Raw genomic sequence first — 14,825 nt, forward strand, 5'->3', positions numbered from 1 at the left:
ATTTCCAACTTTCCTCAACACCAACTAACCATGTTGTTGGTTTCTGGTCTCATTATTAAGAATATTACTTAGATGAACAAGACCACTGTCTGGTTACTAGCCCTGGAAGAATGAATGAAATTGAATTATTATGTGATAATTACCACATAACTAAAAGAATTTTGTTTCAGAAATTGTAGCCCTAGAGCAGAAATCCATTTTTACTCCTTTGCTCTCAAAGGCTGAAATAAAGAGCAGTGATTGATAGATAGATGATAGAGGAATAGATAGATGATAGATAGACTGCTGATGTAATGTACAAGATTCTACATCACTCATACGGTCTTTGTTATATGTTTATTTGCTTTTCTCAAAATATTGAAAAATATTCAATCACAAAATATTGGTTAAAGTATAACAAATCTCAGTTAACCTGAAAATTCTAGTCTGTTGTGATCTGGTGGTATATAACAATGTTGTACAAAACACAATTTATGTCAAAATGTCATCCAGTGGTGAATGTATTTACCAAATCTATGTAATGGAACTCTACTCAGTAATTAAAAGAAACGAACTACCAATCCACTCTATAACATGGAGGAACCTCAAAAATATTACACTAAGTTTAAGAAGCCAAATGCAAAAAATTGCACATATCATTGATATGAAATGTTTAGAAAGACTATAAATTTCATTTATAAGAAATATTTGTAAAAGGCAATTTGTAGAGACAGAAAGCAAACAAGTTTACTTGCAGCTAGGAATGGGAGCAGGAATTAACTGCAAATGCCCACAAGGGAATTACGGGGGGTAATGGGAATGTCCTGAGACTGGATTATGGTGTGATTATCCACCTCTAAAATTTACTAAATTAAATTGAACATAAATAATGGGTGAATTTTATTATATGGAAATTATAACTCAATAAACTTACTAAAACACATACACACACAAACATACATATACAATCACATTTCACATATTTTTAATCTGGGTATGCAGGCAAGTGTGTGAAAATAATGCTATACAAAGCTATCTTATACTGAGCATCTCCTTAAGAGCCAAGTACTTTTACCTTTGCTCCTGAAAGCCACCCTTAGAAAGGTCAGCCTGAGGATACACACCTAGAACCTAGCTCAGTTAGAAATGAAATGCACTTGGGCCTACCTTCTAATCCTCTACACAATTTATTTCATCATGGCCTCCCAACAGGAAATAAGTCATTGTCCCAGATACTGTGGTGAAAGTAACCGACTAGACTCAACCTGCCCCTGCCTCCCACCTTCCCTGCTGTTGTCAGACTCTATTCCCCTGATCTTTTGGCCACCACCTTGGATGGTGCTGTAAATCAAAGCTGATCATGTCATTTCTGTGCTCCAACAGGGTGCTCTGATGCTGAAACCTTGGCTTTGCCCCTTCCCAACCCAGCTCCTGCATCTAGCATCTAATGTGGCCTGGCTCACTGCTCCCCATTCCACATCCACCGCTTTGCCCTGAACTTCTCATCATTCTTCCAGGCTCATGGCCATTTTCATAACTCTCTTCCTTGTCAATGTAGTTTCTCTCACCTGAAATTCTTGACCTCTCCTTGACCCCACCAGGTATTGGCAAACACCTGCTCCTCTTTTAAAATCATGAATATAAAATCATTCCTAGTAGAGCCTTCTACTACTTATCCAACTAGAATTCATTGTTCCAAGCAGCTTTGTCACATTCTCGTTACAACTATGAGATGTATCATTAAAGGAATTACTTGGATTCAAATCCCCATTTCATCATTTACTAGCTCTGTGACCTTGAACAAACTATGTAAATTCTTTTCACATCAGTATTCCCTACTACTACAAAGTGAGACTGATGAAAGCATATACCTTACAGATATCTACAAGAATTAAATGAACCAATAATCATAAAGGAAACAAAATATTTTCTGGTCCACAATAATACTTAACAAATGTTAGCTAATAATATTAATTTTTATTGGTGTAGTAAGGGCTCAATAAATGTAAATTGAGCCCAGACTCACCTCCACCTCCATTTATCCCAAAGCTGTTATAAAAAAAAGTTCCTTCCAACATGGTCATCTCCAGTAAATCCTAAATTTGTTCTTTAACTATTTCCTCATGAGAGTATTATTAAGAACAGAGAGGAAATAGCAAAGTAGAAAAAGACTAGCTCAGAAATAATGAAGAAATTCTCAACAAAATATTAGCAAATCAGAAATGGCATCATATAGAAAGACTTAAACCCCATGACCAACTGTAGTTTACTAAAGTAATACAATGCTGTTTTAACATTAAAATTTTTAAATACATAATTATCTCAATAGACATGGGAAAAACATTTGATAAAAGCCAATGTATGTGCATAAACATGCCCTCACAAACTTGGAACAGAAGGAAATTGCTCACCATAATAAAAAGAAATCTGTGAGAAAAATTGCAGCTAGCATCATACGTAATGGTAAAAGACTACATGCTTTCGTCTGTAAGATTCAGAACCAAGCAAGGATGTCTGTTTTCACATTTCTATTCAGCAATGTACTAGAGCATCTAGCCAGTGCAATCAGACAAGACTATAAAATAATGGGCATTCAAATTAGAAAGGAAAAAGATGACATAATTCTGTGTATAGGAAAGTCTGAGGAGTCCATTAGAAAATTACTACAAATAGTAAATTTGCTAAACCTGCATGATAGAAGATCAATGTAAAAAAAATCAATTGTATTTGTATAGGCAATGAACAATCTGAAAATGAAATTAAGAAAAAAATTAATTCTCAATGATATCAAATTCATTTTTTTACTGACCTGACTGTGAGCTATGACAAAGGTAAAAGGTGCAAACCTTTTTTCTAATAGACATAGAATTCTTTCTTCAAAATTATCCAGAAGACTAAAATGTAAAGGAGATAAAAGTATCTAAACTCCTGCTGATGTAGTAGCCAGTAAGTTCACCCACCCATAACCTCTATGCACACTCCTATTCTTCCAATACCCTCAGAAGATGACATGCAATTATATATATATTATGGTTTAGAAATCACTAGTCATTTTTTCTCATGGATCAGAAAATTAAGGGCCAGAAAGTCCCAGTGACTTTTTTGTCAAATTCGAAGGAAAAATGAAAAAGTGACAATAAGATATGAACTCCCTCCAAAGAAATGTGAAAAATTATAGTTGAATCCCACTACTTGACATAGAAATCTTCTTCCTTAATATCCAAATGGTTCTTCCCAAACTGACTGTGGAAAGAATATGAATTTCTATTCCAAATATATGTTGATCAAATTCTATTTATGGAAATTTGGGTTGTTTGTTAACCTATCTGAGCCTCAGTGTTCTCATCTGTAATGAACGGATAAAGATACCTGTGTCCCCAGATCACTGTGATAATTATATGAGTTAACAGGTGGTGCATATAAAATGCTTCAACATCTGTATCAGTCAGTGCACAAAAGGGTTTTTTCCTTTCCTGTCTCCTACCTTTCATTCTGCTGTACACAGACCTAAGGAGTTTGAGTGCCATGTTTATCTTTCAAATGTAATCCTCTCCAAAAAGAGTCACCAATACTCGGAATAATCTGTTACCACAAGTCCAAAAAATTCACAATGATCAGTCATTTAAAACCCACAAAGGAAATAAATACTATAAGGAGCCAAAAATAAACCTGAAAATAGTTAAAACCCATATAAATTTACATCAAAAATATCACTTCCCTTTGATATACCTCAAACGTTTATCAATCTTCTCTCTAAAATTCTATTAGAAATTTCCTAGGTACTTCTAGGAGTTGTGTGACCCAAAACTTTCTAGACATTCTCTGGCCTGGCTTCTCACTCCCAGGCAGGCTTTCCTGGGTGATAATGCTGAAGGCCTGCATAGGGCTGTCTGATACCTACCCCCTCCAATTCCCAAATCAAAGTTTGCCTAGAAATCTAGATAGCATTCCTGTAGAACAGCGGTTCTCAACCTGTGGGTCATAACTCCTTTTTAACAATGAAAATACGTTGCAGCATTAGGAAGGTTGAGAACCACTGCTGTAGAAGGAAGATATCCACAGAAAACTTAGATTATGAATCTCTCAGGCCTTACCTGAAATTCATTTGAAGGCTTCAGCAGCAGAAAAGAGGAAAGGAGAGGTAAGAAAAGAAACGCGTGGATTAAAAATGTTACGAAGCAAAATAGAAGGGAGTAGTATAGTCATGTCCAAAAACCAATTTTCCCTGCATTCGTAAGGGTTTAAGAGGTCACATGTTGGCAAGAGAATGATGCTGAAGGTTCAAGTAGCCCCAGTTGCTTCACCCCGCTCACCTCACAAGCACAAAGCTGAGAACATTATAGGCATTCAAACCTTAGAGCCTCTCTAAGGCTTCTTGATTCTCATTTTTGAAGGAAGGATGCAAAAAAATGAAAATTTGATATAATTATGAGGATATGAAAGTTCCCCTTTGGGTATTCTCCTTAGGTATTCCTACAATGCCTCTACAGCATCCCAGTCCACCACAGTAACCCTGAGCATTGACCTTCCTGCTCACAGCCTCTGACTCTAATAAAGAGATTGATAAAGAAAAAAAAACCCACCACTGGCTCACCATTTTCTTAAGCTGGTAGAAATCAATTTTTTTTAATTGACAGGTAAAATCATATGTATTTACTGTGTATAACATGGAAGAGCCTGGAAGACATTATATTAAGTGAAATGAGAACGACAAACCCATGTAATCTCATTTATATGTGGAATCTGAAAAAGTTAATCTCAGAGGTAAAGAAAGAGTAGAATGGTGGTCAGTATAGGCTCGGTAGTTGGGAGGTAGGAAAGGAGGTGAGGGGATTTTGGTCTGAGAATACAAAATTTCAATGAGATCAGACGAGTAAGTTCAAGAGTTCCATTGTACACCATGATGACTACAGTTAACAATATAGCATGATCTTGAAAATGCTGAAGGAATAGCAAAGATAATAACTATGAGAGGTAGTTCATATGTTAATTAGCTAGGCACAGTCATTCCACAATGTATGTGTACTTCAAAACAATATGTTATACATGATTCACCTTTCTCTTGGACTATAAACTAAACTTCTTACCCTGGGCCAGGTGTGATGGCTCAAGCCTATAATCCTAGCACTCTGGGAGGCCGAGGCAGATAGATTGCTTGAGTTTAGGAGTTTGAGATTAGTCTGAACAAGAGTGAGACCCCATCTCTATTAAAAGTAGAAAAAAATAGTCAGGTGTTGTGGTGGGCATCTATAGTCCCAGCTACTCCCAGTGGCTGAGGCAAGAGGATCACTGGAGTCCAGGAGTTTAAGGTTGCTGTGATCTGTAATGCCACTCTATCCCAGGCAACAGAGTGAGACTATGTCTAAAAAAATAAACAAATAAACTCCATATCATGGCCAAAAAGCCCAGTATGATTTGGTCTCTGCTTGCCTCTCCTGCCTTGTGTTTTGCCAGTCCCTCCTTTAATATGGTATGTGCCAGACATACTTAATTTTGTTTTCCCTCCCACTATTGTTTGTTCTATATTCTTTCTCTCTCCCTACCTCTTTCTCTTTCTCTCTCTCTCTCTCTTTCTTTCTCTCTCTCCTCCCCCTTTCTCTTTTTTTTCTCTCTCCCCTCCCACTTCCCTTTCTCCTTTCCTCACTCCCTATGCTTCCTGGTCTCCCTCTCCCCTTTGCTCTTTTAACTTCCATAACTCATCCTAAATTCCCAGACCTCATCATAAGTGTCACCTTCCTTGGAAAGTCTTCCCAACCATCCCAAGACCATATTAGACAATCCCATCAGACTCTACACTTTCCTGATTCTGAGAAAATGACACTTGACTTGCTTCATCTCTCACAGGACTCTTAGTCCCAGGCAGTGAAAGGGCATACCTGTTTTGCTCGTCACTTTCTATATCACAAGTGTACAAGAAAAGAAGAAAAACCAGAAACAAGGACGACTGGGGAAAAGAGAATAAGAAAAGGAAGAGAGAAAGGGAGAAAGGGAGAAAGGGAACTAATTATAAAGATGGTGAGATCTCATTGTACCAGAACTTCCACTTCTGCCTCCTTCATTAATATTTTTAAACCTGAAAGCCCACTGATTGGACAGTAAGTAAGTGTCCCACAACCAGTGTAAAAAATCATGAAGATGAGAGTTGCAATTAAGGCTCTGCCACCAACTCAATGTATGGCATTGATCACCAGACAATTGTTCTCCCCACCTATTACTTTCCTCTTCTGTAAAAAGAGAATGTAAGACTAGTCCATACCTAAGTTCACACCTAAGTTCTCCTCCATGTCTTGCAATGTCTGATTCTTGCATGGAGCATGGGTCAGATTGACTACAAATAGAGCTTGGTGAAAATATCAATTATTACCACCCACCTCCCTCTCATTGACCCTTGAACCAGGACATTGAAGACTATCAGCGTTAGAAAACTTTATTTCAACATTTTCAGGGTCTTGCCTGGGAAATGGAGCCCTCAAAGGACATAACTGATGGATCAAAGGCAGGTTATGAACTATAGCCTCTTTCTCAGTGACTTCACCAAAACAGGACCATAAGTGGTCATGATAATCTGCTATTCTGTCACCCAGGTCCTTACTCCAGTTCTGCCTGAAGCATTTAGGCCTGACTTTTGTGCCCTTGGTTTTCTCTCATTCACACACACACACACACACACACACACCATGCTCACATTTCCTTCTTTACTCCATCACACCACTTCATTTATTGCACAGGAAAGTTGAGGTTGAAATATTTCTCACCAAGTCACACATAATTGGTTTAATGTCTCAGTCTTTCAAGAGCATTTGCATTTTAATAGGGGCAATATTTTATTAGCATTAATGTTAATTATTAAGTAAAATAGCTTTTATTTTTATGGCACTTTAGAGTTTATAAGACATATTTACATATAACATCAAATTTATACTCACAAAGGTGAAGAGAGGAACATAATTTTATTAAAAGAAAAAAGCTACCTTGCATTATATTTTCTTCCTATGGTACGACTGCCCTTAACTTCCAGAAGAGTGGGTATTGTTAAATGGCTATATTATTTGATCGTATTAATGTACACAGCTATGATTTCATAAAAAAAATAAATAAATTATATACATTATAGAGTACAAAGTGATGTTTTGATATATGTATACAGTATGGCATGATTAAATAAAGCTAATTAGCATATTCCTCACCTTGCTTATCTATCATTTTTCAAGGCAAGGCATTTAAAATTTACTCTCTTACATAAATGGTGCTGGGTGAACTGGCTGGCAACCTGTAGAAGACTGAAACTGGACCCACACCTTTCACCATTAACTAAGATAGACTCTCACTGGATTAAAGATTTAAACTTAAGACATGAAACTATAAAAATACTAGAAGAGAGTGCAGGGAAAACCCTTGAAGAAATCTGTCTGGGCAAGTATTTTATGAGGAGGACCCCCCGGGCAATTGAAGTAGCTTCAAAAATACACTACTGGGACCTGATCAAACTAAAAAGCTTCTGCACAGCCAAGAACACAGAAATTAAAGCAAGCAGACAGCCCTCAGAATGGGAGAAGATATTTGCAGGTTGTGTCTCCGACAAAGGTTTAACAACCAGAATCCACAGAGAACTCAAAGGTATAAGCAAGAAAAGAACAAGTGATCCCATTGCAGGCTGGGCAAGGGACTTGAAGAGAAACTTCTCTGAAGAAGACATATGAAAAAATGCTCATCATCTTTAATTGTCAGAGAAATGCAAATCAAAAATACTTTGAAATATCATCTAACTCCAGTAAGATTAGCCCATATCACAAAATCCCAAGACCAGAGATGTTGGTGTGGTTGTGGAGAAAAGAGAACACTTCTACACTGCTGGTGGGAATGCAAATTAATACATTCCTTTTGGAAAGATGTTTGGAGAACACTTAGAGATCTAAAAATAGATCTGCCATTCAATCCTATAATTCCTTTACTAGGTATATACCCAGAAGACCATAAATCACATCATAACAAAGATATTTGTACCAGATTGTTTATTGCAGCCCAATTTATAATTGCCAATTCATGGAAAAAGCCCAAATGCCCATCGATCCACGAATGGATTAATAAATTGTGGTATATGTACACCATGGAATATTATGCAGCCTTAAAGAAAGATGGAGACTTTACCTCTTTCATGTTTACATGGATGGAGCTGGAACATATTCTTCTTAGTAAAGTATCTCAAGAATGGAAGAAAAAGTACCCAATGTACTCATCCCTACTATGAAACTAATTTATGGCTTTCACATGAAAGCTATAACCCAGTTATAACCCAAGAATAGGGGGAAGGGGGAAAGGGAGGGGAGGGAGGGAGGAGGATGGGTGGAGGGAGGGTTATTGGTGGGATTACACCTATGGTGCATCTTACAGGGGTATATGTGAAACTTAGTAAATGTAGAATGTAAATGTCTTAACACAATAACTAAGAAAATGCCAGGAAGGCTATGTTAACCAGTGTGATGAAAATGTGTCAAATGGTCTATAAAACCACTGTATGGTGCCCCATGATCACATTAATGTACATAGCTATGATTTAATAATTAAAAAAATTTAAAAATAAATAAAAGAAAATTTAAAATCCTTACATCAGAAGAAACCATGATGATTACAAGGGACAAGCTACGGCATGGAATAAGATACTTGGAATTCTTGTGTGTGACAAAAAACTCAACTTCAGCTTTTTATGCATAATCTCCTCAATCGATAAGCAAAAGATAAGCAGCAGAAAAAGTGACGAAAATATTAAATGGCACTCCACACAGAAAAATACCCAAGGAGAGTGGCCAGTAAGGAAAAGGTATTCACACTCACAGAACAGCAGGATAATGGACATTTAATTTACAACATGATACCACTACACACCCACTAGAATGTCTAAAATTAAAAGATGGCCAATGCCATCCAGCATCAATGAGAATGTGGAGCCCTAAGAACATTCCTGCCCTGCTTGTAGAAATATAAGTTGCTCCAACTTTAGATAAGCTTTTGGTAGTATCTCTCAAAGCTGAACACACGTCTACCTTCTAACACAGGATTCACTCTGAGAGATAAAACCAAACTATATATACTGACCAGGAGTGAGTACACGAATGCCCTAAGGGTGTAAACAAGTGTGTCCATAATAATAACTGTGAAAAATTGCAAACACTTTAAATGTCTTCAGCAGTGAAATAGATAAATGCGATGTATACTCATGTGATGAAATAATATATACCAAGGAGTGTGGATAAACCATCACTACACACACTCACATGGCCAAATATCAGAAACACAGTGCACAGCAGACGCAGCTAGACACAAAGGAGCATGTGTCCTATGACTCCATTTACATGAAGTTCAACACAAGCAGAATTAAAAGTCAAGGTGAGCTAGTGGTGGGAAAAGAGTGTGGAGAACCTTCTGGAACTTTGGTCACATGCTATTTCTTCAGCTAGGTACCAGGGACCAGGTGTGTTTATTTTTGAAAATTTATCAAGTGTTACTTTCATAATTTATATACTTTTCTCATGTTGTTTTATAAAATAAAATACATTGTTCACTAAGCCTCTTGTTCACTAAGAGGCTTGCTTATAAACAAATTTGTATAGCTTTCCAAAATCTTAGCACATCTCCTCTTGGACTATGTAATATTTATCCCATTTTTTAATATTACTTGCTCAAGACACTCCTGTTAACTGAATCCCCAATATGATTTCAATGTGCTATTGAACAGGTAAATGAGTTTTTAATTTTTTAAAGAATGGCACTGTATCCACCTAGTGTTAAATATATTTTATTTAATACTATATATTTATAATATACTATGAGATTAATAATATTGTTAAACATATTAAATATAAGTCAAATTTAATATCACAGTATGCAAATTTAAAAGATTATAACATAGAAAGTAATATCCTTTCTTTAAAAACTAAGATTTAATAGCCAGGTACAAAGGCTCACACCTGGACTCCCAGAAATTCAGAAGACTGAAGCAATAGGATTGCTTGAGGCCAGAGCTCAAGACCAGCCTAGGCAACATAGTGAGACCCCATCCCTAAAAAAAAAAAAAAAAAATAGCAAAAACTAGCCAGGCATGGAAGCTGGGGCCAAAGGATCACTTAAGCCCAGTAGTTCAAGGCTGTGATGAGCTATGATCGCACCACTGCACTCCAGCCACAGCAACAGGGTAAGTCTTCATCTCAAAAGAAAAAAAAAACAAAAATGAGATGTAATAAAAGAGCTGCAATTAATTATTAAAATGTTAGGAAATTTAAAACAATACCAAGAAAATTTTGATGTTACAGAATCATTTAACACTGAGTTATAATGCCAGGGACCTATAGATTCAACTCTCCTGATTAAAGAGAAATTAAAGGTTCTCCTGATCAGAACCTAGCTGAAAATTTAAAAAGAAGAAAACATTGGAAAGTCAGATCATCTCTTCTGCTACTTTACCTGATGAATTCTCTCCTACAAACTGCCCAGTTCCTGATCAGCCGACTAGCAAGCATATGAAAGCACGAGCTATTGTCTGCCCCTAAACCACCCCATGAATACCAAATTTTCCTTTCACCCTCCACTCCAGTAGACCTCTCAAACACAGCTGTTTCATGTCCCCAGCAGATGTGGAACATGGAACATCAGTAGGCTCATGATTCCAAATGCACATCTGCCTTTGAATCCTGGCCCCCAAGACTATCTCCTTGCAATAGAAGTTAGTTGGGAAACAAAACAATTGTTTTTTTCTAGTGGGGGTTTTGGAGAGCAGAGGAAGAGCTGGAAAGGAGAAGGAGAGTTAGGGGATGGGAAACCAACAAAATGTGGTTCGTTTTCAGGAAGCTCCTAGGTTGGATCTTTCAGAGCAACTCATATTTTCTCAAGATGCATTTTTTTCCTTTGAGGTCCCCCACTCCGGATACCCTAGTGCCCTCCTTTCAGCTCTGGCCCTTGCATCACCACCCTCCAGGGGAAGGAGCCGTGGCATGGCAGTGGTCACAGTTCTCTTGGATAAGCTTTACCATAATCTTCATAAACCTCAAGGCTCAAGGTGCAGAGGGAGATTGGAGGAAACTTGTTTTTCCGTTGGTTTCTCTCTGGCTGCTGTGGCTAATCATTCCTAGAACAGGAAGCTGGAGAAATGTAGGTGGGAGACACTCTTCTGAACAGTCAGGTTGCCTCACCCTTCCAGGGTACAACTGATTAGGAAAAGCTTCAGAGTTACATAACCTCCTTCCTTAGGGGTGGTTTCCCATCAAAAGGTGAATGGGCACTTCGCCCCTGAGAACTGCCCTCCCCTGAGAAGCAGGGCAGGAATCTCTTGTTTGTATGTTAGTATTGGCCCCTGCCTTGTAGCAACACCCCAATGGATCAGCGGGGCAAGAAAATGAGATCCATTCATTCATTCAACAAGAATTTATTGAGTGTCCACTATTCTAGGTATTTGGAATGTATCAGTAAACAAAATGAAGAATTCTACCCTGCTGGACTCATATTCTAGTGGAGGGAGAAAGATCTAACCATAATAAGTAAGTCAATTACATAGTATGTTAGAAGGTAATAAATTAAATCAAGAAAAGCAAAGCAGAGACAGGTGGTTAGGGGGTGGGGATGTTTCATTTTTAACAGGGAACAAGGAAGGCCTAGAGAAGATGACATCTGGGCAAAGACTTGAAGGAGACGAGGGGGTTATGTGACTGTCTGGAGGAACAGTGAAGGCCTAAGGCAGGCGTGTCCCTGGTGTAATTGTCAGGATGGGAAGAGCTCATTGAGCGAGAGAGAATAGTAGATGTTGTCTGTGGTGTGCAGGGGGATGGGGGTCAAGTAAGAGTGGGAGTGCGAGCAATTGTAAGGACTTCAAGTTATTAAACTGAATAAAATGTCAGCTATGGGTGGCTCCTGTGGCTCAAAGGAGTAGGGTGCCGGCCCCATATGCTGGAGGTGGCAGGTTCAAAACCAGCCCAGCCAAAAACTGCAAAAATAAATAAATGAATGTCATCCATTACTCTGCTTAGCAAAAGAGAATCATGGGGTGGTGTCTGTGGTTCAAAGGAGTAGGGTGCTGGCCCCATATACCAGAGTTGGCAGGTTCAAACCCGGCCCCGGCCAAAAAAAAAGTAATAGAATCATTTACCCTGGCACTCACTCTGAGGTGAGAACAGACACAGAAAGGTCCTTCGAACCTCTCACAAAGGTCTGCACTAGAGCCCTTATTTAGCTTCTGAGTCAAATCTGATGACCCGCAGACCCACCCGTCCTCATGATCTGGGTGGCACAGGGAGGGCAGCAGCCTCTATGTTTAACAACCTAGAGGGACCCATCAAGAGTTGAGGAAGCAATTTTGATTCTCTTCTCCTGAAAAAGGAATGGCTTTACCTTAAGTCACTCCCCTCTCCCTTCTTCAATCTTCCTTGTGAGCAAAGAGGTAATCTACATACTCCAAGCACAGCAAAGCTAAGTGGCTAACCTGGACCCTAATGCCATTAACTCATACTACAACTTCCAGAGCTGGCCACCCATGCTGCCTGATGGAATGCAATCTCTTGTTAAAGATCCTGACAGACACAGTCTGCAGACTTTTATTTCATTAATGTGTTGGGCTAGGGGAATTCTCTTAGGTCTATCAGTTCATTTTGAATGGGGCTACCAGCCTCTGAGCGAGGAAAGAAGTTTTTTACCCTGAAGTCATGAACCCTGGGAGAGAAGAACATATTGAAAGGATTCCAAGGACAAATATCCCTCTGACCTTGCCCACCCCCAAATCTCAACAAATCATAGCCAGAAGGTGAGACTATACTTGGAAATCTACCTGATAAGAAATATTGGCCTTTGTATTTTAGAGCAACAAGTCATTTAGTTAGCTTCAAATGTAACTAGTAGTTGTATTTTGTTAGAACTGTATAGCGTTTTTTAAAAGTCATGTAGTGCCAACGTTTATAAATTGGGATATCTCACACATAAAGGGAAAAAGTTGTGTTTCTTGCTCCTCTTTAAAAATATAAATATCTGGCAACACCACACCTGCAAAATGGCTGGAGCTGAATAGCAGCTTTCCCCGTAGACTGGGCAGATGGTCTCTTTCATGCCAACTCCTGCCACTCACTATTACTTATTTCTGGCCCATTTCACTTATTATAGCTCTAAAGTTGTCAAGCCCTCATTTGATCTAGTAATATCCTCTATATAAAATGTAGAAAACTGAGACCTAGAGAAAGGGAGACAGTAGGATCTTCAGCCAAAGATCAGTCACCACCCTGAAATGCGTGAGCCTAAAAATAAAAGGTACAGACAAGATGCTCTTAGTTCAGGAGGCCAGGCCTTCTTCACACCATAAGCTTCTAGCCCAGCCTGCGTAATAGTCTGGGGTCAGGTCCCTGATTATGTTTTAGAATCATTTTTAATTTAACTTTTATTCTGTCCAATCAGTATCTCACATTGAGCTGCATTTTGAGCTAAAGCCTTAAAGAAGCAACCCCCCATCTTTTCCAGAGTTCATGGAAGCCATAAAGCTACCAGATTCCAGACAAGTTTCCCTGGAAGCTGCTAGAATCCTCCTCACCCTGCATAGCGGCACTTGGACATTGGCCATTCTGCCACGCTCCCTCACTGGGCTTATTAGACAAACCTGTGCCTAGAACGTGGGCACAGGTTTGTCTAATGAATGGTACGCACCATTCTCTGTGACCTTTCCATTTGGTAAATGCTGCCATCCCTGCTCTTGGACACACAGAGACCCAGGCTGCTGTTATTTGCCCATTCTCAGTCTCCTCAGTAAAGTTCTACATCTTAGTGCATTACAGTTTTCTCCCCTTCCCTGGGGAACTCCCAACATTAGCCTTTGCTATAACAGGGGAAGAAAAGAGCTCCATAAATCAAGAAGGTAACAGAGGGATTTAGGGGATCAGAATGCTTTCCTACTCATTCATTCATATCCCAAACCCATACTGAACACCTGCTGGGCTGAGTGTTAGGAGATCTAAATGTAACTAACACACCTGCCCTGCTCTTAGGAAGCTCACAAAATCAAGTCCCAATCACTCAGTATAACGCAAATGATGATTAAGGGGACTTTCTTAAGCCTCAATTTTCTCATGTTAATGAAAGGATCCCACCAAATTCCACACAGTCTGTGAAGAACAAATGAGAAAAATGAACCTTAACATTCTTTATAAACTAGAAAGCACAATTTTAGCACCTGATTACCATCTCATATTACATGTACTCAAGGTTTCAAACCATTGCAGAGAGGTCTTTTAAGTAAACAAATGTGGAGGAAAGGAACTCTTTCTTAGAGCAAAAGGTGAACTAACAAATATGGAAAGGATGATGGAAATAGAAAACAACCATGTGGCAACCACCATAATAAAAATCGATTCAAGCAAGAACCGTCCATGGATGACACAACTTGTGGCTGAAAGTATGAGGAGTAACAGAATGTTTACATTGTAAAGCATCCTCTAACAAGGTGCTTATTAATTACAAAGGGAAAAGCTGGAACAAGTCTTTACAGTATCCTTTACTGTAACTGGCAGACACCAGCTTAATCAAATAAAGTCAACATCACCAGTCACGAGAGGAGTGATATCACGTGCCTCCTGACAGGGCCTGGAGAAGGACATCACATCATTTCTATGACATTCCAGAAAATACATAGTCCAAATCTAATCAGAACTATATATTGGAGAAACTCAGACTGAGGAACAATCTGTAAAAAATCTCACCTATACTTTTCTAAAATGTCATTGCCCTTAAAAACAGAAAACTACTCCAGATTAAAGAAGACAAAAGATACAAAAATAAATTCAATGCATAATCCAGTGTTTTCCTTTGCTATAATAGCAATGGGG

The sequence above is a fragment of the Nycticebus coucang genome, chromosome 13 (assembly GCF_027406575.1).
Source record: "Nycticebus coucang isolate mNycCou1 chromosome 13, mNycCou1.pri, whole genome shotgun sequence".
In the NCBI taxonomy this organism is placed as follows: Eukaryota; Metazoa; Chordata; class Mammalia; order Primates; family Lorisidae; genus Nycticebus; species Nycticebus coucang.